The sequence below is a fragment of the Doryrhamphus excisus genome, chromosome 2 (genome assembly GCF_030265055.1).
Source record: "Doryrhamphus excisus isolate RoL2022-K1 chromosome 2, RoL_Dexc_1.0, whole genome shotgun sequence".
Classification (NCBI taxonomy): Eukaryota; Metazoa; Chordata; class Actinopteri; order Syngnathiformes; family Syngnathidae; genus Doryrhamphus; species Doryrhamphus excisus.
The window spans coordinates 20490104-20517551 of NC_080467.1; the positions used below are offsets into that span (position 1 = coordinate 20490104).

The 27448-nt window shown below is 44.3% G+C and overlaps 2 non-coding genes and 1 pseudogene across 2 annotated transcripts; all 3 read right to left on the reverse strand.

The window, feature by feature from the left end:
• Window positions 1-26853: 26853 nt before the first annotated feature.
• LOC131121155 (5S ribosomal RNA) lies at window positions 26854-26972 on the reverse strand. The gene has a single exon (XR_009127690.1). It is a non-coding gene; the product is annotated as a 5S ribosomal RNA (ribosomal RNA).
• Window positions 26973-27084: 112 nt separating this feature from the next.
• Window positions 27085-27203, reverse strand: LOC131122597 (5S ribosomal RNA). Its single transcript, XR_009128634.1, has one exon. It is a non-coding gene; the product is annotated as a 5S ribosomal RNA (ribosomal RNA).
• A 112-nt stretch (window positions 27204-27315) lies between these two features.
• LOC131123454 (5S ribosomal RNA) lies at window positions 27316-27424 on the reverse strand (annotated as a pseudogene).
• Window positions 27425-27448: the final 24 nt, after the last annotated feature.

Here is a 27448-nt window from a genome sequence, read left to right on the forward strand (position 1 = left end):
TTTTAATCAATTTGTTTATTTGATGTGATCTGCTGTTTACAAAGTGCTCCTGAAAAAAGGACACAAGCACATATACATAGCAGGTTGCATGACACTTACAGATACAATCATTCCAGGTGGACTGTTAGAATTATATGCGTAAAACATATAGTATAAATAAAAAGTTTGCCCACCCCTGCCTTAGACACTCAGTTCTGGGGGGGATCTGGGAAGGCATGGGACCCACCATTGCTCAGCTTCCCTCCGTTTTTATTTACTCCATTTGAAACACACACACACACATACACCACACACAGGTCAGCCCTTTGGTGCAGGCCTATTTTTAATTGCACAATCTACACAATACCATTGTTACACACACAGGTGTGGTGGGCTGGACCGCAGAGCCTTCTGCCTACCCCTGTGATTGGCCCGCTGGCTGTTGGGGCATGGCAGCTTGCTCGGGGTACCCTGGGCTGCAGGATGTTTTGTCTGGTCTGCCTAGCCTTCCAGCCGACACTAGGGGTTGCCCTTGGGGTGCGGTTGGCACTACTTCCCTTGGTCTGTCCTGGGTTGCGAGCACCACCTTGCTCTTGAGGGGGCGTTCAGCGATCTCCGGGCAGTGGGGTCCATGCTGCTGGTGGCCTGAAGTCTGCGGTGGTGGCTGCTGGATTTGGATTTTTAAAAGGAACAAAGACAACCTTGTCAAAGGACACGTAAACAGTGTAGCCATAGCAGAGGATGGTTTCGTTCCATCGACCTCTGGGTTATGGGCCCAGCACGCTTCCTCTGCGCCACTCTGCTGACACCGGTGCTGGTTCCCTGCTTTGTGCGGCTCCTTTTGAGTGTCCTCCGTTGTCAGCAAACCTCACAAAGTCACAGTTTTTTCCTGATCAGGGCACAGTTTTAGGTTGTGTGGATGAGTGGTCTAAAACGCCAGATTAAGGCTCCTTTCGCTCAGCAGGCACTGGTTGAAATCTGGTTTTACACCATGACTGCCCCAAAAGACCAGTGGTTAAATTGCAAGGACAACTGCATGCCAATTTAGTGATATTCAGGATGACCCATTGTGGTCCTTCCAGCTCACAACTCCAGAGTGGGATTTAGGATGATCCATGATCCTTCTGGCTCACCTTTTTGTTCAGGTGTCTTGACACCATGAGTGCCCCCTAAACTGTACATTGTGAGCAGGATTTGAACTTGCACGGGGAAACCCCAAAGAATTTCTAGTCCATCGCCTTTACCACTCGGCCACAACAACTTCGGCCCAAAAGCAGAGGCATCAAGGTTAGCCCGAGGATGGCTCAGGTGTTTCTTTCACAGCTGGCTTTTAAACCTTTCAAGCCGTGTGATGGAGAAGAGGACTCCTCCGTCCTTATGAGACGTCGCGCTGCTCATGCCCACGGGGCAATGAAGGTGTACGCGCTGCACGTTGGCACGTAACCAAACACAAACTTCTCCCCGCGTCCGGACAACGTATTTCCCATGTGTGGACATTTGAGGGTGCACACTCGATGTCCACACGCCACTCACAATCCATACCATGCATACGCAAGACTCACCTCATTGAACCGCGAGACGGGCAGCCTGCTGCCGACGCAAACCGGAAGGGACGGTTTCCGGGACGGTCCCCCTAAGAAGCAAAATTGGCGTGCAAATAGTGGTCAGGTGACATTGGACTGAACCAAGTTGCAAACAGGGTGCTGCACCCCTATTGTTGTGTGGGTACGCCCAAGGGAGGGGCGAGACTATTTAAAGGGAAGGTGTCTCTCCAAAAAGGGGGAGAGTAGATTGAGGAACGCATGAGAGAAGAACATATGAGAGTAGTTGCTGTTGTGTTGATGAGAGAGTAGAAGTGGTACAAGGTTACATTGTTGGTAACACGTCCTTGCATTTTTGCACTATTTTCTTCTAGATTTGTATATTTTTGTTGTTTGGCTGAGCCATCATATTTTTGTGTTGTTTCTGTAAACAATTTATTTTCTCCCTTGAATGAACCCCCGACAAGCCGCAATTGTGATTTCCCTTTAAGGCTGGCCCTTTAAGACTGGCTCACTAAGGCTGGCCCTTTAAGGCTGGCCCTCTAAGGCTGGCCCTCTAAGGCTGGCCGTCTAAGGCTGGCTGTCTAAGGCTGGCCCTTTAAGGCTGGCCCTCTAAGGCTGGCCCTCTAAGGCTGGCCCTCTAAGGCTGGCCCTCTAAGGCTGGCACTCTAAGGCTGGCCCTCTAAGGCTGGCCCTCTAAGGCTGGCCCTCTAAAGCTGGCACTCTAAGGCTGGCCGTCTAAGGCTGGCCCTTTAAGGCTGGCCCTTTAAGGCTGGCCCTCTGTCAGGTTTAATCACCAAACATCTGTAAAGCAACCTGCTCAAAGAGGACAAAGAGACTGGGATAGTTTTACTTGCAAGGAGAGTGATTGAAGTCTGCTCAGTAACAACCTCCAAATCAACTCTGAAACAGCCTTCACTCTCTTGCCTTTTATTTAGGAATGCCCTAGGTCACAGGAGGTCTCAACTGCTACGGGGGAAGGGTGTCCTGACTATCCAGTTGAGACCATTTAAAAACAAACCACTATCTTTATCATACACGCATTCTTCTGCTCGTGGTTGACTGCTTGAGCAATCAACTGTCCCCTTCTGCTGGTGCCACATCCTGCAATAAAAGCAAGTCATGCATACATACACAGAGAACAAAGCTATACCTATCTTACCAACTTGTAGCTAGAAAGGCAAACAGTTAGACCAGCAAATTGGATAACTTATCTACAACAGTTCCAACACCCTCTAAGGCTGGCCCTCTAAGGCAGGCCCTCTAAGGCTGGCCCTCTAAGGCTAGCCCTCTAAGGCTGGCACTTTAAGGCTGGCCCTCTAAGGCTGGCCCGAGCACTGGGCTGGGCGGCAACAGACAAAGATTAAATGCACCAAAATTATTTAATACACCCAGATCCTTCAAGAAAAACTCCTTTATCAAAAAACTCCCTTATCAACATCATTGATCATTACATTGTGTGTGACCAAACAACGACCATTACCCCAGAGAAACTTCGATAAAATTGGCAGCTCACTCACAGTTAGAGCATGGGTCAGTTTTGACAGACACAAAGCATTCACCACTAAAACTTTTCCTCTCAGTCCTAAATGTCGAAATTTTAGGAAATTCTATTTAGCTACTAGCTTTCTGATTAAATCTTCCCACATTTTCCGATTTGACTCCACACTATCTTTACCTACAAGCACCCCTAAGACCCTGTAAATGCTCCCTGCTTCCTTAAAATGCACTGACAAAGGCTGGGGAGTTACATTTCCACAAAATGCAACAGACGTTTTTTCAAAGTTTATTTTTGCCCCTGAGGCCAGACCATACATTTTCAACACATGCAAGGCTGCCTCAAGACTTTCGGTGTCTCGCAAAAATAAATTGGTGTCATCTGCGAACTGTAACACCTTATACTCAGCTCCTGCAGGGGAGAGTATGCCCCTGACACTACACTCTGACATCAACATGGCAGCCAGAGGCTAAGCCACGAGGCTATAAAGAAAAGCAGAGAGGGGGCATCCCTGACGGATAGAATGCTTCACAGGAAAGACATCTGTCATGGCACCATTACATTTGACCCTGCTCGAAGCAGATCCATACAATAACTTTATCCAGTTTACAAAATTCGAACCAAAACCCATTTTTTCTAATACAGCAAAGAGAAAGCTGTGCTCTACTCTACCAAAAGCTTTATTAAAATCTACACTTACATGAATACCACCTGTTTTATGCATCACATTTAGTAAATATTTTATTGACAAAATTGAGTCTGAAATGTCCCGGCCAGGGACACTGTAAGCCTGGGCAGATAGAATAACCGACTCCATTACACCTCTGATACGGCCTGCTAGAATTTTAGCAAGAATTTAATAATCTACATTTAATAAGCTGATTGGCCTGTAATTTTCCAATTGATTTCTTTCTCCCTTCTTGAACGCAAGGGACACTACACCCAAAGCAAAGGAGCTTGAGGCTCTCCCCTCTCTCTCCATCTCCTGAAAAAGTCGAAGGAGAATGGGCGCCACTCTGGATGTGAAGCACCTGTAAAATTCGCTGGTGAGCCCATCCTCACCTGGGGCTTTGCCAGTACTTAGCAGCTTTACTGCAGACCTGACCTCCTCTAACAAAAGAGGCGCATCACACGCCTCAGCCTCAGCATTCGACAACCTACCACTTAATGAATTAACTACCTCATCAAAGCGATTAACTGAGACACCCTCCGAACTAAACAAAGCACAAATTTTCCAACAACACCCAACACATCATCACTATCTGAAACCTCCTTCTCCTCACTATTTATCAGTTTTTCAATATACATTTTATTTTGCCTCACCTTCCATTGCAAAGAAAAAACCTGTAGATCGCTCACCCTGCACAGTATACTGTGCTCTTGCACGCAGCATGGCACCTCTACATTTAGAGATCTCAATATTATCCAGTTGAGCTTTAATTTCTAAATACTCAGGATTTACTGGACCACTAGTAAAAGCTGACCTGCTCACAATGTCCCTCAGCCTATGTTTTAACTGAGTCTCCTCGGCCTTTAACAACCAGTTTTTCTGTTTGCTAAAATTTACTGAAAGGCGCTTTATTCTTTTCTTTGCCTCCTCCCACCAGTCCACAATTGACTCAATACAATCTATTTCCATATCAAAAGAATCAAACAACCTATTCATTTTTTTGCAATAATTTTCATCTTCAAGCAAATAATTATTTAAAATCCAAGAACCCCCCGTGCGCTGCCCTTTAAAAGGGCTAAAATCTACACGCAGTGGAGAATGGTCAATTAACCAAGCGTCATCATAGAAAATTGAGGCCGTTCGCCTCAAGAGGCCCTCAGACATCAAACATAAATCAATTCGGGACTGTTTTAATGCCCCTAAGACAACTTGCGGTCTGGAAAAAATTCAGAGCTCTCCAGCCTTCAATCATATCATATCGGGACATGAGGTCTAACAAGTGCGTCCTAGACACGTCATTTCTATACACATTGTTAGCACTTAAGTCTATTTTTGTAAGGGCTACATTGAAATCACCAATAACAATACTTTCTAAATTGACATAAGTAAAGACAGAGGAAAAGAGAATCTTCTTTTCCTGCTCCTCATTCGGAGCATAAATATTGATAAGCCTAAATGAAAAAGGCTGGACAAAATCAACAACAACAAAAGCACCTCCCGGATCCGCATGGACTAGTGTGGGTGTCCCAAAAAAGTCCGTTTTTACAATAGTAGCTACACCATGCGAACGTGCAGAGCCAAGAGCACAAAAGACAGTTCCCACGCCCATTGCCTGCACCGTACGCACATGAGATGCCCCCACTGTGGCCTTAGGAGTGAGGTCTTCACAGGCCTCCTCCCCCTGGTCAGGAGCAGAGCACGCGGCCGCCTCCTTCCCAGGCGCCTCAGTATCAGACAAGATGAAGTTTGGTATTTCATCTAAGGAGTCAGAAGCGATCAAAGGCTGTGAACTAAGGCTGGAGTCGTCAGTCGCCTGAACCTCCTCCTGAACTGCACCACCCTGCTCTGCCTCACTCCCACCACTTTCCCCCCCGTGACCCCCGTCCTCATCAGATTCCAACCCATTACACACACACAGATGCAGGAATGCACGGCAGTCCCTGCACTTTCGCGCCCTTGGCTCCATACACTCACAAGCATAGTGTCCCTGTTTTCCACAATTATTGCACAGAAAGTCTGGACAATCACGCAAAATATGGTCAGGCTGTAAACACCCCCTGCACACTCGCACCTGTCGGTCATGTATAACTCTAAAGTAATCCGGGCCTGCAGCTGTGTTAAAGCGGACAGAGTATGGCAGAGATTGTACAGTGTCAGTGAATCTTACCTTCACATACCGCGTCCCGTCCGCCACAGTTGTCCCCGGCCACATTCTCCGCCGCACCTCAGAGACTGCAGAGACTCCCCAGGAGAGGAGCTTCGCAAGAATCTCCTCCTCCTCCTCAATGTAAGCCGGCAATCCCATGAAGGAGACGACCAGCACCTGCATATTTGAGGCTCCTCATCCTGGCTGGGGTCGACGAGTCAAAGGATGAATCGACAGCAAGTCTGTGGGATGCTGCGACAGGCAGAGAGAGCTATATTTCGAGCCACAATGTCTGTTGAGACTTTTCACATTTTCTCCAGAGTGATCCGATTTGATAATCGAGAAACATTGGCTGGTAGACAGGAGAAAGACAAGCTGGCAGCCATTAGGACAGTGTGGGACAAGTGGGTAGAGCAGCTTCCACTTCTCTATAACCCAGGCCCTAATATCACAGTGGATGAAAGGCTGGTGGCATTCAGAGGTCGCTGCCCATTTAGGCAATACATGCCTTCCAAACCAGCTAAATACGGGATAAATATCTGGGCAGCGTGTGATGCAAACACTCGGTCTTTCAGAAGTAACAAAGTGGCGAAACAATAAAAAACAGTTTGGATATGTATTTTTTGATGAAAAACAAGTGAAGTATCCTAATTAAGATAAGATAAGATATGCCTTTATTCGTCCCTCAGTGGGGAAATTTGCAGTACAGAATCAGTTAAGCAGTACAAAATACACAATATAGAAAAATAAACAATAGAAACAGCCCAAGTATTAACAAAATCAACAGTTTTCCCCAGAGTTATATACAATACAGTATGTAGATAATATGAAACGAGATGAGATATATGACCAGTCTATACACTGAGAAAGATCTCAGTGTTCGAGAGTTAATATGAGGCATTGTGGAAATACTTCACATAGAACTTAGTATATTGCATTTAGAGCCCTTAATGTTGCACATTGAGGTTGATCAGATATTGCACAGTGAATGGGGTCTGGAGTAACAATACTGACTATAAAAGCAAGTATTACACATGTAACAGGTGTGTTCCAGCAATAGCGTTATAATTCACCAAAAGTCCATCCTCAGTATTTATTTTCATTTTGTCATATAATTTTCATGTTGAATTATTTATTTTACGTATATTGTCATTTTATTTTGAAATTTGTTTTATTTTGGTGACTTCCTGTAAGGAAGGCACTCCCTGTAGTTTCGCGGTACTCTCCTCAGACGGCGCGAGATCCTGCTGAGGAGAGGTAAGTTCATATAGTCGCTCTTGTCTTCAGAGCTAAAACACAGTAAAAAAAACATTCATGAGTTGTATAAATTTGTATTGTTAAGCTCACATGCATTGTATGAAAAGAAGGTGTGCTTTGTGCTGACTTTTTGAGGCACTTTATGTAACGTACAGTAGCGGTATCCACATGCTAGTTACCGATGTTAAGCTAGGCTAAGAGAAGAGCATGTGCGGGGTTTCTCATGCACTCTGCATGTTTCTCGTCTTTCTTTTAGAGGTGTGCCTGTTGAAATCCAGACAAGTTGCTGTACTGATTTCATTTTATTCACACAGTTATGTGAGCTCATGGTTTTTTGTTCATTTATGTTATAATGTTCATGATAAAACATAAAAATTGCCACTGTTGAATGTAAAAATGTATTTTAAGGAACCTTGTTGCCAGAATGCACAAACAAAAATTTTGAACTATACGATCAGACAAACATTGAAAGGTATTTGTGTTTCCAAATGTTACGTTGAATGAATTATCCGAATTTATAGAAACGTGCATTAACTGAGACGGCGCGAGATCCCGCTGAGGAGAGAGGTGTGCCTGTAGAAATCCAGACGAGTTGCTGTACTGATTTTATTTTATTCACACAGCTGGTTTCAAATAAATCCTGCTCCAGTGGCAAGACAGCGGTGATCCCCGTCTCATCTATTCGCACAACGCAGAGTTTTATCCCAGTGAGACAAGAGAGGGTCGGCTAGATCGGCTACACACAGATGTACATCGCGGTGTAGAAGTCTATTGGTAGCAGTGCTGGTTGTACAGCCTGACAGCTGCAGGAAGGAAGGACCTGCGATATCGCTCCTTCACACACTTGGGGTGAAGCAGTCTATCGCTGAAGGAGCTCTCTATTGCTGTTAAAATGTCCTGCAGGGGGTGGGAGTCGTTCTCCAACATGGATGATAGCCTAGCCAACATCCTGCTCTCGCCCACCACCTCCACTGGGTCAAGGGGGCAACCCAGGGCAGAGCTGGCCTTCTTGATGATCTTATCCAGTCTCTTCCTATCTCCAGCCGAAATGCTGCTGCCCCAGCAGACCACTCCCTGGAAAATGGCTGAAGCCACAACAGAGTCATAGAACGTCTTGAGGAGTGCCCCTTGCACTCCAAAAGACCTCAGTCTCCTGAGCAGATAGAGTCTGCTCATGCCCTTCCTGTAAAGTGCTTCCGTGTGATGAGTCCAGTCCAGTCTATTGTTGAGATGAACACCCAGGTACTTGTAAGATGTCACCATCTCAATGTCCATTCCCTGAATGTTCACTGGTGTTGGAGGAGAGTGGATGCGCCTGCGGAAATCCACCACCAGGGCCCCGTTTCACGAAGCAGGTTTAGTGAAAACTCGGAGTATGTTAACCCTGAAATGAGGGAAACTCTGAGTTTTCCGTTTCAAAGAGGGAGGTAAGTCAAACCAGAGACAGAGGAGTAACTCCAGCCTGTTTCACAGTGAGAGGTAACTTAACCTCGGTGTCAGTTACTATGGCAACAGACTCTGTGAACATAACCTGGTCGGGACCAGGTTTTCTTCAATGAACCTCAAGTTTCTTTCTGTCTCCGCCCTCTTACGCTACACAGGTGTGATTCATTCATTGTCGCGCGTGTTTAAAGCCAGTTTGGTCGTTTTTCTTCAAGGTGTACTGTGTGTCGCATTGTTTTTTGAACCATGGCATGTCCGTTTGTAGAAGACCCTGTAGACGAAGAGGCACGACTACTCAGAAGAGAGCTCCGCATTCGTAGGGAAGTTAGCCACAGGCCGAGATTGGACACGCTATCATTTCCGGATAATTTTCTTTTCGAACGGTACCGCTTCACTTCACCGACCATCACTTACATCCATAATCTCATCCGTCAGGACATTCAAAACATCACCAACCGTGGACGTCCACTGTCATCCACCCAGATTCTGTGTGTTGCTCTTCGGTTTTTTGCCAACGGACGTTTTTTATATAATATAGGTGATGCAGAAAACATTAGCAAGGCCACCGTCTGCAGAGCTGTGAGAAAAGTGTCCCTAGCACTAAAAAGACGCATCAACTCCTTCGTTGTGTTCCCGGGACATAAACCCGTGGGGGTCATCAAGGAGGAATTCCACAGAATTGCAGGTGAATGTAGAAATCAGTTAAAATGTATGATTATAAATCATATTCAGTTGACATGACATGGTGCTGCAACCTCACACTGGGATTTGTCATTTTAATTTCTTTTAGGATTCTCTGGTGTGATAGGGTGCATCGATGGGAAGCACATTCCCATCGTTGCTCCTTCAGAAAATGAAGGAGACTATGTGAACAGAAAATCCATTCACAGCATCAATGTGCAGGTAGATTGAATGTCAGACTGCATCAAACTGCAAAAACTCAAAATCATACCAACAATATTTGTCTTATTTCTAGTCAAAATGTCTAATTTCTGATCAAAACGAATCACACCTAAAAGTAAAAAATAGTTTTTAGACAATGTTCACATGTTTCAATCACATTTCACTTAAAAAAATAATTTGAAAAATCTGTCAGTGGAGCAAGTTTGTTATTTCTACTTATTTCAATTGAAAATGTGTGTGAAACAAGTGAAAATTGCCTGAAAAAAACTTTTTATGTGGTGTCTTAAGTGTAAAGACATTTGATGAGAAATGTAGACCAACTAACATCTGTCATTCTCTGCACTGTCAAGATCATATGTGATGCAGCCGACATAATTACAAATGTGGAGGCCAAGTGGCCCGGTTCAGTGCACAACTCACGGATGTATCGTGAGTCCAATATCAGTAACATATTGGAACATGGTGAGCAGCCTAAAGTTTTGCACAATCACTTGTCTTCCTCCTTTAATGCACTCACATATATCCACTATTCATTACAGGAGGATTTGATGGCTGTCTGCTGGGTGACAGGGGTTACCCCTGTCAGCCAACACTGATGACCCCCTTACCCTGACCCTGACCCAGGCCCTCAACAGAACTTCAACCTGGCTCATTGCAGGACGAGAGCCAGGGTGGAGATGACCATAGGCCTGCTGAAAGCCCGTTTCCAGTGCCTGCGTTACCTCAGGGTGACCCCTGAGAGGCCTGTGATATAATTGTGGCATGTGTTGTTCTCCATAATATTGCCACTGTTAGAGGAGAGCAACACCCTGCCCTACAAATGGAGGAGCATGATGACAACCCCATCCACCCCTGCAGAGATGCAGTCAGAGACAGCATATGCAATAATCATTTCACCGTTTAAAATCATAATCACCATCACCAACAGCAGTAAAATAAACAGAAAGACAAAAATTGTTTTATTTGGTCTTCTTTATTTCCTACAAATAAGAAAAAAAAATGGTTTCTTACTTTTTAATTGTTACAATCATCAACACAATTCACCTATGACCATGCACCCACCTCTAACTTGTGTTTTAATAATTCAATTTCCAGATCCGTTTTACGACATACTAACCGTTAGTATGTCGTTTTTTTTTTTTCCATTTTTTATACTTAGTAAAAATGCACTTTTCTGGTAAAAAAAAACACCAGAAACCTCACACACACTCACCAGGGGGCTCAGAAGCACCCAAAAAGTGCATTAAACGCCAGTATTTCAGGGCGTTGATTTTTGACAAAAAACGTAAGGGGTTAGCATGTCGTTTTTTCTTTCATTTTTTCAACTTGCTGAAAATGCACTTTTCTGGTCAAAAACCCCCCAGAAACCTCACACACACTCACCAGAGGGCCCAGAAGCACCCAAAAAGTGCATAAAACGCCAGTATTTCAGGGCGTTGATTTTTGACAAAAAACTAAAGGGGTTAGTATGTTGTTTTTTTTTTTTTCATTTTTCAACTTAGTAAAAATGGACTTTTCTGGTAAAAAAAAACAAACACCAGAAACCTCACACACACTCACCAGGGGGCCCAGAAGCACCCAAAAAGTGCATAAAACGCCAGTGTTTGAGGGCGTTGATTTTAGAAAAAAAACGTAAGTGGTTAGTATGTCGTTTTTTTTGTTCATTTTTTCAACTTAGTAAAAATGGACTTTTCTGGAAAAAAAAAACACCAGAAACCTCACACATACTCACCAGGGGGCTCAGAAGCACCCAAAAAGTGCATAAAACGCCAGTATTTCAGGGCGTTGATTTTTGAAAAAAAAACCGTAATGGGTTAGGATAGTTTTTTTTCATCTTTTCAACTTGCTGAAAATGCACTTTTCTGGTCAAAAAAAACACCAGAAACCTCACACACACTCACCAGGGGGCCCAGAAGCACCCAAAAAGTGCATAAAATGACATAATTTCAGGGCGTTGATTTTTGAAAAAAAACGTAAGGGGTTAGTATGTCGTTTTTTCTTTCATTTTTTCAACTTGCTGAAAATGCACTTTTCTGGTCAAAACCCCCCAGAAACCTCACACACACTCACCAGGGGGCCCAGAAGCACCCAAAAAGTGCATAAAACGCCAGTATTTCAGGGCGTTGATTTTTGACAAAAAACTAAAGGGGTTATTATGTTGTTTTGTTTTTTTTCATTTTTCAACTTAGTAAAAATGGACTTTTCTGGTAAAAAAAAACAAACACCAGAAACCTCACACACACTCACCAGGGGGCCCAGAAGCACCCAAAAAGTGCATAAAACGCCAGTGTTTGAAGGCGTTGATTTTAGAAAAAAAACGTAAGTGGTTAGTATGTCGTTTTTTTTGTTCATTTTTTCAACTTAGTAAAAATGGACTTTTCTGGAAAAAAAAAAACACCAGAAACCTCACACACACTCACCAGGGGGCTCAGAAGCACCCAAAAAGTGCATAAAACGCCAGTATTTCAGGGCGTTGATTTTTGAAAAAAAACCGTAATGGGTTAGGATAGTTTTTTTTCATCTTTTCAACTTGCTGAAAATGCACTTTTCTGGTCAAAAAAAAACACCAGAAACCTCACACACACTCACCAGGGGGCCCAGAAGCACCCAAAAAGTGCATAAAATGACAGAATTTCAGGGCGTTGATTTTTGAAAAAAAAAGTAAGGGGTTAGTATGTCGTTTTTTTTTCATTTTTTCAACTTGCTGAAAATGCACTTTTCTGGTCAAAAAAACACCATAAACTTCACACACACTCACCAGGGGGCCCAGAAGCACCCAAAAAGTGCATAAAACGCCAGTGTTTGAGGGCGTTGATTTTTGAAAAAAAAACGTAAGGGGTTAGTATGTCGTTTTTTTTTTCATTTTTTCAACTTAGTAAGAATGGACTTTTCTGGTCAAAAAAACACCAGAAACCTCACACACACTCACCAGGGGGCTCAGAAGCACCCAAAAAGTGCATAAAACGCCAGTATTTCAGGGCGTTGATTTTTGACAAAAAACGTAAGGGGTTAGCATGTCGTTTTTTCTTTCATTTTTTCAACTTGCTGAAAATGCACTTTTCTGGTCAAAAACCCCCCAGAAACCTCACACACACTCACCAGGGGGCCCAGAGGCACCCAAAAAGCGCATAAAATGCCAGTTTTTGAGGGCGTTGATTTTTGAAAAAAACAAAACGTAAGGGGTTAGCGTTTTTTTTTCATTTTTTCAAATTAGTGAAAATGAACTTTTCTGGTCAAAAAAACCACAAGAAACCTCACACACACTCACCAGGGGACCCAGAGGCACCCAAAAAGCGCATAAAACGCCAGTATTTCAGGGCGTGGATTTTTGGAATAAAAAACATAAGGGGTTAGTATGTCGTTTTTTTTCATTTTTTCAACTTAGTAAAACTGAGCTTTTCTGGTCAAAAAAACACCAGAAACCTCACACACACTCACCAGGGGGCCCAGAGGCACCCAAAAAGTGCATACAACTCCAGTATTTCAGGGCGTTGATTTTTGAAAAAAAACGTAAAGGGTTAGTATGTCGTTTTTTATTTCCATTTTTTCAACTTGCTGAAAATGCACTTTTCTGGTCAAAAAACTACCAGAAACCTCACACACACTCACCAGGGGGCCCAGAGGCACCCAAAAAGTGCATAAAACGCCAGTATTTCAGGGTGTTGATTTTTGAAAAAAAAAAACGTAATGGGTTAGTATAGTTTTTTTTTCATCTTTTCAACTTGCTGAAAATGCACTTTTCTGGTCAAAAAAACACCAGAAACCTCACACACACTCACCAGGGGGCCCAGAAGCACCCAAAAAGTGCATAAAATGACAGAATTTCAGGGCGTTGATTTTTGAAAAAAAATGTAAGGGGTTAGTATGTCGTTTTTTTTCATTTTTTCAACTTGCTGAAAATGCACTTTTCTGGTCAAAAAAACACCAAAAACTTCACACACACTCACCAGGGGGCCCAGAAGCACCCAAAAAGTGCATAAAACGCCAGTGTTTGAGGGCGTTGATTTTTGAAAGAAGAACGTAAGGGGTTAGTATGTCGGTTTTTTTCATCTTTTCAACTTGATGAAAATGCACTTTTCTGGTCAAAAAAACACCAGAAACCTCACACACACTCACCAGGGGCCCCAGAAGCACCCAAAAACCGCATAAAACGCCAGTATTTTAGGGCGTTGATTTTTGAAAAAAAAAACAAAAAAAAACGTAAGGGTTAGTATGTCCGTTTTTTTTTTCATTTTTTCAACTTAGTAAAAATGCACTTTTCTGGTCAAAAAAACACCAGAAACCTCACACACACTCACCAGGGGGCTGAAGCACCCAAAAAGTGCATAAAACGCCAGTATTTCAGGGCGTTGATTTTTGACAAAAAACGTAAGGGGTTAGTATGTCGTTTTTTTTTTTTTTTTCATTTTTTATACTTAGTAAAAATGCACTTTTCTGGTCAAAAAAACACCAGAAACCTCACACACGCTCACCAGGGGGCCCAGAGGCACCCAAAAAGCGCATAAAATGCCAGTGTTTGAGGGCGTTAATTTTTGAAAAAAACAAAACGTAAGGGGTTAGCGTTTTTTTTCATTTTTTCAAATTAGTAAAAATGAACTTTTCTGGTCAAAAAAACCACAAGAAACCTCACACACACTCACCAGGGGACCCAGAGGAACCCAAAAAGCGCATAAAACGCCAGTATTTCAGGGCGTGGATGTTTGGAATAAAAAACGTAAGGGGTTAGTATGTCGTTTTTTTTCATTTTTTCAACTTAGTAAAAATGCACTTTTCTGGTCAAAAAAACACCAGAAACCTCACACACACTCACCAAGGGGCCCGGAGGCACCCAAAAAGTGCATACAACTCCAGTATTTCAGGGCGTTGATTTTTGAAAAAAAAACGTAAAGGGTTAGTATGTCGTTTTTTTTTTCCATTTTTTCAACTTACTGAAAATGCACTTTTCTGGTCAAAAAACTACCAGAAACCTCACACACACTCACCAGGGGGCCCAGAGGCACCCAAAAAGTGCATAAAACGCCAGTGTTTGAGGGCGTTGATTTTTGAAAGAAGAACGTAAGGGGTTAGTATGTCGTTTTTTTTCATCTTTTCAACTTGCTGAAAATGCACTTTTCTGGTCAAAAAAACACCAGAAACCTCACACACACTCACCAGGGGCCCCAGAAGCACCCAAAAACCGCATAAAACGCCAGTATTTTAGGGCGTTGATTTTTGAAAAAAGAACGTAAGGGGTTAGTATGTCGTTTTTTTTCATCTTTTCAACTTGCTGAAAATGCACTTTTCTGGTCAAAAAAACACCAGAAACCTCACACACACTCACCAGGGGGCCCAGAAGCACCCAAAAAGTGCATAAAACGCCAGTATTTTAGGGCGCTGATTTAAAAAAAAAAAAACAAAAAAAAACGTAAGGGTTAGTATGTCGTTTTTTTTTCCATTTTTTCAACTTAGTAAAAATGCACTTTTCTGGTCAAAAAAACACCAGAAACCTCACACACACTCACCAGGGGCCCCAGAAGCACCCAAAAACCGCATAAAACGCCAGTATTTTAGGGCGCTGATTTAAAAAAAAAAAAACAAAAAAAAACGTAAGGGTTAGTATGTCGTTTTTTTTTTCATTTTTTCAACTTAGTAAAAATGCACTTTTCTGGTAAAAAAAAAACACCAGAAACCTCACACACACTCACCAGGGGGCTGAAGCACCCAAAAAGTGCATAAAACGCCAGTATTTCAGGGCGTTGATTTTTGACAAAAAACGTAAGGGGTTAGTATGTCGTTTTTTTTTTTCATTTTTTATACTTAGTAAAAATGCACTTTTCTGGTCAAAAAAACACCAGAAACCTCACACACACTCACCAGGGGGCTCAGAAGCACCCAAAAAGTGCATTAAACGCCAGTATTTCAGGGAGTTGATTTTTGACAAAAAACGTAAGGGGTTAGCATGTCGTTTTTTCTTTCATTTTTTCAACTTGCTGAAAATGCACTTTTCTGGTCAAAACCCCCCCAGAAACCTCACACACACTCACCAGGGGGCCCAGAAGCACCCAAAAAGTGCATAAAACGCCAGTATTTCAGGGCGTTGATTTTTGACAAAAAACTAAAGGGGTTAGTATGTCGTTTTTTTTTTTTTTTCATTTTTCAACTTAGTAAAAATGGACTTTTCTGGTAAAAAAAAAAAACACCAGAAACCTCACACACACTCACCAGGGGGCCCAGAAGCACCCAAAAAGTGCATAAAACGCCAGTGTTTGAGGGCGTTGATTTTAGAAAAAAAACGTAAGTGGTTAGTATGTCGTTTTTTTTTTCATTTTTTCAACTTAGTAAAAATGGACTTTTCTGGTAAAAAAAAAAAAAACACCAGAAACCTCACACACACTCACCAGGGGGCTCAGAAGCACCCAAAAAGTGCATAAAACACCAGTATTTCAGGGCGTTGATTTTTGGAAAAAAAACGTAATGGGTTAGGATAGTTTTTTTTCATCTTTTCAACTTGCTGAAAATGCACTTTTCTGGTCAAAAAAAACACCAGAAACTTCACACACACTCACCAGGGGGCCCAGAAGCACCCAAAAAGTGCATAAAATGACAGAATTTCAGGGCGTTGATTTTTGAAAAAAAACGTAAGGGGTTAGTATGTCGTTTTTTTTTCATTTTTTCAACTTGCTGAAAATGCACTTTTCTGGTCAAAAAAACACCAGAAACTTCACACACACTCACCAGGGGGCCCAGAAGCACCCAAAAAGTGCATAAAACGCCAGTATTTCAGGGCGTTGGTTTTTGAAAAAAGAACGTAAGGGGTTAGTATGTCGTTTTTTTCATCTTTTCAACTTGCTGAAAATGCACTTTTCTGGTAAAAAAAAAACACCAGAAACCTCACACACACTCACCAGGGGGCTCAGAAGCACCCAAAAAGTGCATAAAACGCCAGTATTTCAGGGCGTTGATTTTTGACAAAAAACGTAAGGGGTTAGCATGTCGTTTTTTCTTTCATTTTTTCAACTTGCTGAAAATGCACTTTTTTGGTCAAAAATCCCCCAGAAACCTCACACACACTCACCAGGGGGCCCAGAGGCACCCAAAAAGCGCATAAAATGCCAGTGTTTGAGGGCGTTGATTTTTGAAAAAAACAAAACGTAAGGGGTTAGCGTTTTTTTTCATTTTTTCAAATTGGTAAAAATGAACTTTTCTGGTCAAAAAAAAACACAAGAAACCTCACACACACTCACCAGGGGACCCAGAGGCACCCAAAAAGCGCATAAAACGCCAGTATTTCAGGGCGTGGATTTTTGGAATAAAAAACGTAAGGGGTTAGTATGTCGTTTTTTTTTCATTTTTTCAACTTAGTAAAAATGCACTTTTCTGGTCAAAAAAACACCAGAAACCTCACACACACTCACCAGGGGGCCCAGAGGAACCCAAAAAAAGCATACAACTCCAGTATTTCAGGGCGTTGATTTTTGAAAAAAAACGTAAAGGGTTAGTATGTCGTTTTTTTTGTCCATTTTTTCAACTTGCTGAAAATGCACTTTTCTGGTCAAAAAACTACCAGAAACCTCACACACACTCACCAGGGGGCCCAGAGGCACCCAAAAAGTGCATAAAACGCCAGTATTTCAGGGTGTTGATTTTTGAAAAAAAAAAACGTAATGGGTTAGTATAGTTTTTTTAAATTTTTTCAACTTGCTGAAAATGCACTTTTCTGGTCAAAAAAACACCAGAAACCTCACACACACTCACCAGGGGGCCCAGAAGCACCCAAAAAGTGCATAAAATGACAGAATTTCAGGGCGTTGATTTTTGACAACAAACGTGAGGGCTTAGTATGTCGTTTTTTTTTTTCATTTTTTCAACTTAGTAAAAATGGACTTTTCTGGTAAAAAAAACCCACCAGAAACCTCACACACACTCACCAGGGGGCTCAGAAGCACCCAAAAAGTGCATAAAGCGCCAGTGTTTGAGGGCGTTGATTTTTGAAAAAAAAACGTAAGTGGTTAGTATGTCGTTTTTTTTTCATTTTTTCAACATAGTAAAAATGGACTTTTCTGGTAAAAAAAAAAACACCAGAAACCTCACACACACTCACCAGGGGGCTCAGAAGCACCCAAAAAGTGCATAAAACGCCAGTATTTCAGGGCGTTGATTTTTGAAAAAAGAACGTAAGGGGTTAGTATGTCGTTTTTTTTCATCTTTTCAACTTGCTGAAAATGCACTTTTCTGGTCAAAAAAACACCAGAAACCTCACACACACTCACCAGGGGGCTCAGAAGCACCCAAAAAGTGCATAAAACGCCAGTATTTCAGGGCGTTGATTTTTGACAAAAAACGTAAGGGGTTAGCATGTCGTTTTTTCTTTCATTTTTTCAACTTGCTGAAAATGCACTTTTCTGGTCAAAAACCCCCCAGAAACCTCACACACACTCACCAGGGGACCCAGAGGCAGCCAAAAAAGCGCATAAAACGCCAGTATTTCAGAGCGTGGATTTTTGGAATAAAAAACGAAGGGGTTAGTATGTCGTTTTTTTTTTCATTTTTTCAACTTAGTAAAAATGCACTTTTCTGGTCCAAAAAAACACCAGAAACCTCACACACACTCACCAGGGGGCCCAGAGGCACCCAAAAAAGCGCATAAAACGCCAGTATTTCAGGGCGTTGATTTTTGAAAAAAAACGTAAAGGGTTAATATGTCGTTTTTTTTTCCTATTTTTTCAACTTGCTGAAAATGCACTTTTCTGGTCAAAAAACTACCAGAAACCTCACACACACTCACCAGGGGGCCCAGAGGCACCAAAAAAGCGCATAAAACGCCAGTATTTCAGGGCGTTGATTTTTGGAAAAAAAAAACGTAAGGGGTTAGTATGTCGTTTTTTTTTCATCTTTTCAACTTGCTGAAAATGCACTTTTCTGGTCAAAAAACTACCAGAAACCTCACACACACTCACCAGGGGGCCCAGAGGCACCCAAAAAGTGCATAAAACGCCAGTGTTTGAGGGCGTTGATTTTTGAAAAAAAACGTGAGGGGTTAGTATGTCGGTTTTTTTTTTTTCATTTTTTCAACTCAGTAAAAATGCACTTTTCTGGTAAAAAAACAAACCACCAGAAACCTCACACACAATCACCAGGGGGCCCAGAAGCACCCAAAACCCGCATAAAACGCCAGTATTTCAGGGCGTTGATTTTAAAAAAAAAAAAAAAACAAAAACGTAAGGGTTAGTATGTCTTTTTTTTTTTTTCAACTTAGTAAAAATGCACTTTTCTGGTAAAAAAAAAACACCAGAAACCTCACACACACTCACCAGTGGGCCCAGAAGCACCCAAAAACTGCATAAAGCGCCAGTATTTCAGGGCGTTGATTTTTGAAAAAAAAACATAAGGGGTTAGTATGTCGTTTTTTTCCATTTTTTCAACTTAGTAAAAATGCACTTTTCTGGTCAAAAAAACCCCCAGAAACCTCACACACACTCACCAGGGGGCCCAGAGGCACCCAAAAAGCGCATAAAATGCCAGTGTTTGAGGGCGTTGATTTTTGAAAAAAAAAAACCTAAGGGGTTAGCGTTTTTTTTTTTCATTTTTTCAACTTAGTAAAAATGAACTTTTCTGGTCAAAAAACCACCAGAAACCTCACACACACTCACCAGGGGACCCAGAGGCACCCAAAAAGCGCATAAAATGCCAGTATTTCAGGGCGTGGATTTTTGAAATGAGAAAATGTGTTTCTCTCGCTGTGATAATGTATTTCAAGCACCCTATAGGCTTTGTGGTAAAAAAAATTCTCCATATATGGCACATGTGTGCCACGTCCAAACAAGCACTCCACTCGCTCAGAGAAGGCCTCCGAAGCGCGTTTTGGCACTTATGGAACACATTTAGTGTGATGTGCTTTATTGCTTGGCACACACAACCATTGTTCGAAAATGCACTTTATTCGCTCTCAAACACATTGTGAGCAAAGCATGATACGTCATGTCATTGTGAGCCAGCGGAGGCTCATTCCAAGTGTGCCTGACGCAGCTTTGCATCCCGTTCTATCTGCAACAGTTTCAGGTGGCTGAGAAGCACTGCTGTGGAGTTAAAGCTAAAACTAGAAAATTCCCGCGGAAATTTTGATGGACTGGCCACCTGTGCTGTGAACCTCGGGCCCGGTGTGCCAACGGCTAGCAAGAAAGCCTCATGTACGGAAAACGTTGATGCAGTCCCATATGTCCCCACATCATGCCAAGTGTGTATTTGCCTTTAAACTTGAGTAAATTAGCTAAATTGCTAACATGATAACGGCTACCGTGCTAACACGTAGCAAAACAGCCTCAGGTCCTGAAAAGTTTGGGGCAGTCCTACAGTGTCCCCACATCATGCCATGTGTGTATTTTCCTTTAGACATGAGTAAATTAGGTAAAATGCTAACATGCTAACAGTCATCATGCTAGCACCTAGCAAGAGGGCCTCAAGTTTACAAAGTACCAAGGTTGTCCTATAACCTCCCCACATCATGACATGTGCTTAGTAGCCTTTAGGCATGAGTAAACTAGCTTAAATGCTAACATGCTAACAGTCATCATGCTAGCACTTAGCACGTAGCCTTACGTTTAAAAAGTGCCTGGGTTGTCCTGTAACCTTCCTAAATCATGCCATGTGTGTATTATCCTTTACACATGAGTAAATTAGCTTAAATGCTAACATGCTAACGGCTACCCTGCTAGCACCTAGCAAGATGGCCTCAAGTTTAGAAAGTGCCAAGGTTGTCCTATAACCTCCCTACATCATGCCATGTGTGTATTTGCCTTTAGACATGGGTAAATTAGCTTAAATGCTAACATGCTAACGGCTACCATGCTAGCTCCTAGCAAGACAGCCTCAGGTCCCGATAAGTTTGGGGCAGTCCTATAACCTCCCTATATCATGCCATGTGTGTATTTGCCTTTAGACATGAGTAAATTAGCTTAAATGCTAACATGCTAACGGCTACCATGCTAGCACCTAGCAAGAGAGCCTCAAGTTCAGAAAGTGCCAAGGTTGTCCTATAACCTCCCTACATCATGCCATGTGTGTATTTGCCTTTAGATTGGGTAAATTAGCTTAAATGCTAACATGCTAACGGCTACCATGCTAGCTCCGAGCAAGACAGCCTCAGCTCCCGAAAAGTTTGGGGCAGTCCCATAGTGTCCCCACATCATGCCACGTGTGTATTTGCCTTTAGACATGAGTAAATTAGCATAAATGCTAACATGCTAACAGTCATCATGCTAGCACCTAGCAAGAGGGCCTCAAGTTTAGAAACTGCCAAGGTTGTCGTATAACCTCCCTGCATCATGCCATGTGTATATTTGCCTTTAGACATGAGTAAATTAGCTTAAATTCTACCATGCTAGCACCTAGCAAGTGGGCCTCAAGTTTAGAAAAAGCCAAGGTTGTCCTATAACCTCCCTACATCATGCCATGTGTGTATTTGCCTTTTGACATGAGTAAATTAGCTTAAATGCTAACATGCTAACGGCTACCATGCGAGCACCTAGCAAGAGGATCTCGAGTTTAGAAAGTGCTAAGATTGTCCTATAACGTCCCTAGATCATGGTATGTGTCTATTTGCCTGTAGACATGAGTAAATTAGCTTAAATGCTAACATGCTAACAGTCATCATGCTAGCACCTAGCAAGAGAGCCTCAAGTTAAGAAAGTGCCTGGGTTGTCCTGTAACCTCCCTAAAACATGGCATGTGTGTATTATCCTTTAGACATGAGTAAATTAGCTTAAATGCTAACATGCTAACGGCTACCCTGCTAGCACCTAGCAAGAAGGCCTGAAGTTTACAAACTGCCAAGGTTGTCTTATAACCTCCTTGCATCATGCCATTAGTGTATTTGCCTTTAAACATGAGTAAATTAGCTTAAATGCTAACAGTTATCATGCTAGCACCTAGCAAGAGAGCCTCAAGTTCAGAAAGTGCCAAGGTTGTCCTATAACCTCCCTACATCATGCCATTTGTGTATTTGCCTTTAGACATGAGTAAATTAGCTTAAATGCTAACATGCTAACGGCTACCATGCTAACATCTAGCAAAACAGCCTCACGTCCTGAAAAGTTTGGGGCAGTCGCAAAACAGCCGCAGGTCCTGAAAAGTTTGTTTTAAGTTTGTTTTAGACATGAGTAAATTAGCTCAAATGCTAACATGCTAACGGCTACCAGGCTAGCACCTAGCAAGAGAGCCTCAAGTTCAGAAAGTGCCAAGGTTGTCCTATAAGCTCCCTACATCATGCCATGTGTGTATTTGCCTTTAGACATGAGTAAATTAGCTTAAATGGTAACGGCTACCATGCTAACACCTAGCAAAACAGCCTCAGGTCCTGAAAAGTTTGGGGCAATCCTACAGTGTCCCCACATCATGCCAAGTGTGTATTTGCCTTTAAACGTGATTAAATTAGCTAACATGCTAACGGCTACCATGCTAACACCTATTAAAACAGCCTCAGGTCCTGAAAAGTTTGGGGCAGTCCTACAGTGTTCCCACATCATGCCAATTGTGTATTTGCCTTTAAACTTTAGAAAATTAGGTAAAAGGCTAACATGCTAACAGTCATCATGCTAGCACCTAGCAAGAGGCTCTCAAGTTTAGAAAGTACCAAGGTTGTCCTATAACCTCCCCACATCATGACATGTGCTTAGTAGCCTTTATGCATGAGTAAATTAGCTTAAATGCTAACAGGCTAACAGCTACATGCTAGCACCTAGCAAGAGGGCCTCAAGTTTAGAAATTGCCAAGGTTGTCCTATAACCTCCCTGCATCATGCCATGGGTGTATTTGCCTTTAAACATGAGTAAATTAGCTTAAATGCTAACATGCTAACAGTCATCATGCTAGCACCTAGCAAGAGAACCTCAAGTTTAGAAAGTGCCAATGTTTACACATTACTAAATTAGCAAAAATGCTAACATGCTAACGGCTAACATGCTAGCACCTAGCAAGACAGCCTCGGGTGCCGAAAAGTTTGAGGCAGTCTTATAGTGTCCGCACAATATACAATATAATAATATACCATTATTTGCCTTTAGACATGAGTAAATTAGCTTAAATGCTAACATGCTAATGGCTACCCTGCTAGCACCTAGCAAGAAGGCCTGAAGTTTACAAACTGCCAAGGTTGTCTTATAACCTCCTTGCATCATGCAATTAGTGTATTTGCCTTTAAACATGAGTAAATTAGCTTAAATGCTAACATGCTAACAGTTATCATGCTAGCACCTAGCAAGAGAGCCTCAAGTTCAGAAAGTGCCAAGGTTGTCCTATAACCTCCCTACATCATGCCATGTGTTTATTTGCCTTTAGACATGAGTAAATTAATTTAAATGCTAACATGCTAACGGCTACCATGCTAACACCTAGCAAAACAGCCACAGGTCCTGAAAAGTTTGGGGCAGTCCTACAGTGTCCCCAAATCATGCCATGTGTGTATTTTCCTTTAGACATGAGTAAATTAGGTAAAATGCTAACATCCTAACAGTCATCATGCTAGCACCTAGCAAGAGGCCCTCAAGTTCAGAAAGTACCAAGGTTGTCCTATAACCTCCCCACATCTTGACATGTGCTTAGTAGCCTTTAGGCATGAGTAAATTAGCTTAAATGCTAACATGCTAACAGCTACATGCTAGCACCTAGCAAGAGGGCCTCAAGTTTAGAAACTGCCAAGGTTGTCCTATAACCTCCCTGCATCATGCCATGGGTGTATTTGCCTTTAAACATGAGTAAATTAGCTTAAATGCTAACATGCTAACAGTCATCATGCTAGCACCTAGCAAGAGAGCCTCAAGTTTAAAAAGTGCCAAGCTTGTCCTATAACCTCCCTACATCATGCCATGTGTGTATTTGCCTTTAGACATGAGTAAATTAGCTTAAATGTTAACATGCTAACGGCTACCAGGCTAGCACCTAGCAAGAGAGCCTCAAGTTCAGAAAGTGCCAAGGTTGTCCTATAACCTCCCTACATCATGCCATGTGTGTATTTGCCTTTAGACATGAGTAAATTAGCTTAAATGCTAATATGCTAATGGCTACCATGCTAACACCTAGCAAAACAGCCTCAGGTCCTGAAAAGTTTGGGGCAATCCTACAGTGTCCCCACATCATGCCAAGTGTGTATTTGCCTTTAAACGTGATTAAATTAGCTAACATGCTAACGGCTACCATGCTAACACCTATTAAAACAGCCTCAGGTCCTGAAAAGTTTGGGGCAGTCCTACAGTGTTCCCACATCATGCCAATTGTGTATTTGCCTTTAAACTTTAGAAAATTAGCAAAAATGCTAACATGCTAACGGCTACCATGCTAACACCTAGCAAAACAGCCTCAGGTCCTGAGAAGTTTGGGGCAGTCCTACAGTGTCCCCACATCATGCCATGTGTGTATTTTCCTTTAGACATGAGTAAATTAGGTAAAATGCTAACATGCTAACAGTCATCATGCTAGCACCTAGCAAGAGGCCCTCAAGTTTAGAAAGTACCAAGGTTGTCCTATAACCTCCCCACATCATGACATGTGCTTAGTAGCCTTTATGCATGAGTAAATTAGCTTAAATGCTAACATGCTAACAGTCATCATGCTAGCACCTAGCAAGAGAGCCTCAAGTTTAGAAAGTGCCAAGGTTGTCCTATAACCTCCCTACATAATGCCATGTGTGTATTTGCCTTTAGACATGAGTAAGTGGCAGGCCGGACTGGCCGCCACGATGGGCTGGGTGGGGCTCGTGGTTGGTCCTGTGGCCCAGGGCTTGCTCCGGGCGGCTGGCTTGCCCGGCTCGGTTGGCCGGTAGTGCGGGGTGGGCGTGTGTGGGGCCCCGATCCTCCCTGCTGCACTGCACCACCTCACATACATGTAGGACTTTGGGGGGTGGCCTGCAACTGGTTTTGCCGGGGGCGAAGGGTTTCCTTGCGGATGCCCTTTTGTCCTCGGCATTCCTCTGGCTGGTCACCCTTCAATCTGAACCGCACCTTAGACACTCAGTTCTGGGGGGGGTCTGGGCAGGGATGGGACCCACCATTGCTCAGCTTCCCTCCACACACACACACACATACACATACACCACACACATAGGTCAGCCATATGGGGCAGGCCAATTTTTAATTGCACTATCTACACAATACCATCTTCACACACACAGGTGTAGCGGGCTGGACCGGAGAGCCTACTGCCTACCCCCGCGATTGGCCCGCTGTCTGCTGGGGCTTGGCGGCTCGCTCGGGGTGCCCTGGGCTGCAGGATATTTTGGTCTGGTCTGCCTGGCCTTCCTGGGGGTCCCGCTGGAACCAGCTGACGCCGGGGCTTGCCCTGGTGTCATGGTTGGCGCTACCTCCCTGGATCTGTCCTGGGTCGCGGGCGCCAACGTGCCCTTAGGGGGGCGTTCACCGGCCTCCAGGCAGTGGGGTCCGCGCTGCTGGTGGCCTGAAGTCTACGGTGGTGGCTTGGGGTTGTTGCGCTGTGGTGGCTGCTGCGGGGACCGGGCTGTGTGTTGGGAGGGGACCTGATCCTGCTCGTGGGGACGGGGGCCTGGGTGGCGTGTGGGGATGGGGAGCATGCTCCTCGGGGTGGGGCCTGCTGGGGGGGCGGTGCTCTTTCGGGCGTTTGGGTGTCTGCTGCCACTGGTCCTATGCTCTGCCGCATCGCTGTCCCTGTCTTTGCCCATCCCCAGTCTTGCCTTAGGGCTCGTCGGGGATGGTTCTCCGGTACGTGGGCGGAGCGCTGCTGGTTCTGGGGGCGGGGGGGGGCTGGCCCTCCCGGTGGATGGTGGGGTCCGTCGGTGGCCTTGCGCTGGTCTTAACTCCTCGGCTCTGGTGCTTGGCCTCCCCGTGACTTGGAGCTATGGCTCTCCCTCACGGGGGTGAGCTGCCCGGCGGATGTCGGCCGGCGCAGTGGAGCGCCTCACAGCTCGCCTGCTCGCCCCCTCCGCTTGCTCATGTGCGGGCCTCCTCCCCTCGCCCGCTCCTTTGTCTGCCACACTGCCGTAGCCCTGATGCCGTGGTCGAGGGGAGTCTGGGGGTGCTATGCCTTGGCGGTCCGTACCTCCCTGGGCTCGGGGCCGGGTTGTGGGTCTGGGACCCCTGGGTCCCCCGCCCTGTGATGCCCCGGACGCCCCACCCGGGGACGTCCACAGCATGTGTGTGTATTGAGTGGATGGGGTGTGCATGTGTCTGAGTTTATTTTATGTATTTATTGTTTTAAATACTTAGATAAATAATGATTAGTTTTATTATAATTACATATATATATGTATATGTGTGGGTGTGTATGTGGGTATATGGCCATGTAGATATACGGGGGGGGGGCTCTGCGGGGGTCTGGCGTAGGGCGTTCCATCTCAACCGCCCGGTCCTCCATGGGGCAGTGTGCCCGGGCCTCTTCTGTCCTGGCCGGGGCGGTCCTATGTCGGTGGTCGGGCCTGGGGTTACCTGGGGCGGGCCTGGTTCTGCTTCCTGGGGGTGTGTGGGGGGCGGGAGGCGGTGCCTCCGGCCGTGGACAGGCTCCCTTCTGGCCGGCGGGGGCGCCCCTGTGCCCACGGGTGTGTGGCCTTCGATGCCCTTCTGCCCTAGTGGGGTATGGTCTCCCGCTGGTCTCGAGGGTGCGGCTCTCCTCCGGCCTGCTGGCGCCCTGTTGCCGGTTGGGATTGCTCCTCCATGGCCTCTTGCTGGTTTCTTCGGAGAGTGGCTTCGGGGGCGGGTCTTGGGGAGTCGGCCCTGGCTTTGCCCACACCCACGGGGCCGGAGGATCTCTGGCGGTGAGGGCTTGACCTGGCTGCGCGGGGCGGGGTTTGCTGGGTGGTAGAAGGCAGTCTCTCTCCTTCTGTCATTCTCAGTGACAATTACACATTCACACGCTCGCATTCACATACACAACACACCTCCATATGGGCACTCACAGCACATGGGTGCTTCTCTATACAATCTACTATCTTATCCCTGATGTTTATATAGTATTGGTATGCTATTATTACAGTAATAATGATGTCAAGCAGTGAGATTTTAATTACTGTAACTGTATGGTTGCAATTGTGTTTACTATCATGGGTCATGTCTTCATCGTTACTATTGCTACTGGTAAGTTGGACTGTTTCATTTCACTGATATCATCTCCAGTGTGACCCTTAGCCATCATTGACATTTAACTGTTCTGTTTGTCACTGTTGTTGTTTTGGGAATTCTTGTTGCTGCTGTTTTTGTCTCTCCCTCTACTGCAAGTACTAACCAGTAGCAAGTACTAACCAGGCCCGCCCCTGCTTAGCTTCCGAGGTCGGACGAGATCGGGCGTTTTCAGGGGAGTATGGCCATAAGCTGCCAGGTCAACTGAAAAGATCCTATTTGAAGGTGACGCAGGCCAAACTAGACTCCAGCAAAAAGTGTCAAACAGCGCCCTCTGCTGTCAGGCAAGAGCAGAAACCATAAAAAGCTTACAGCACCTGGTATTCCCAGGCGGTCTCCCATCCAAGTACTAACGAGGCCCTCCCCTGCTTAGCTTCCGAGATCGGACGAGATCGGGCATTTTCAGGGTAGTATGGCCGTAAGCTGCCAGGGCAACTGAAAAGATCCTATTTGAAGGCGACGCAGGCCAAACTAGACTCCAGCAAAAAGTGTCAAACAGCGCCCTCTGCTGTCAGGCAAGAGCAGAAACCATAAAAAGCTTACAGCACCTGGTATTCCCAGGCGGTCTCCCATCCAAGTACTAACCAGGCCCGCCCCTGCTTAGCTTCCGAGATCGGACGAGATCGGGCGTTTTCAGGGTAGTATGGCTGTAAGCTGCCAGGTCAACTGAAAAGATCCTATTTGAAGGCGACGCAGGCCAAACTAAACTCCAGCAAAAAGTGTCAAACAGCGCCCTCTGCTGTCTGGCAAGAGCAGAAACCATAAAAAGCTTACAGCACCTGGTATTACCAGGCGGTCTCCCATCCAAGTACTAACCAGGCCCTCCCCTACTTAGCTTCCGAGATCGGGCGTTTTCAGGGTAGTATGGCCGTAAGCTGCCAGGGCAACTGAAAAGATCCT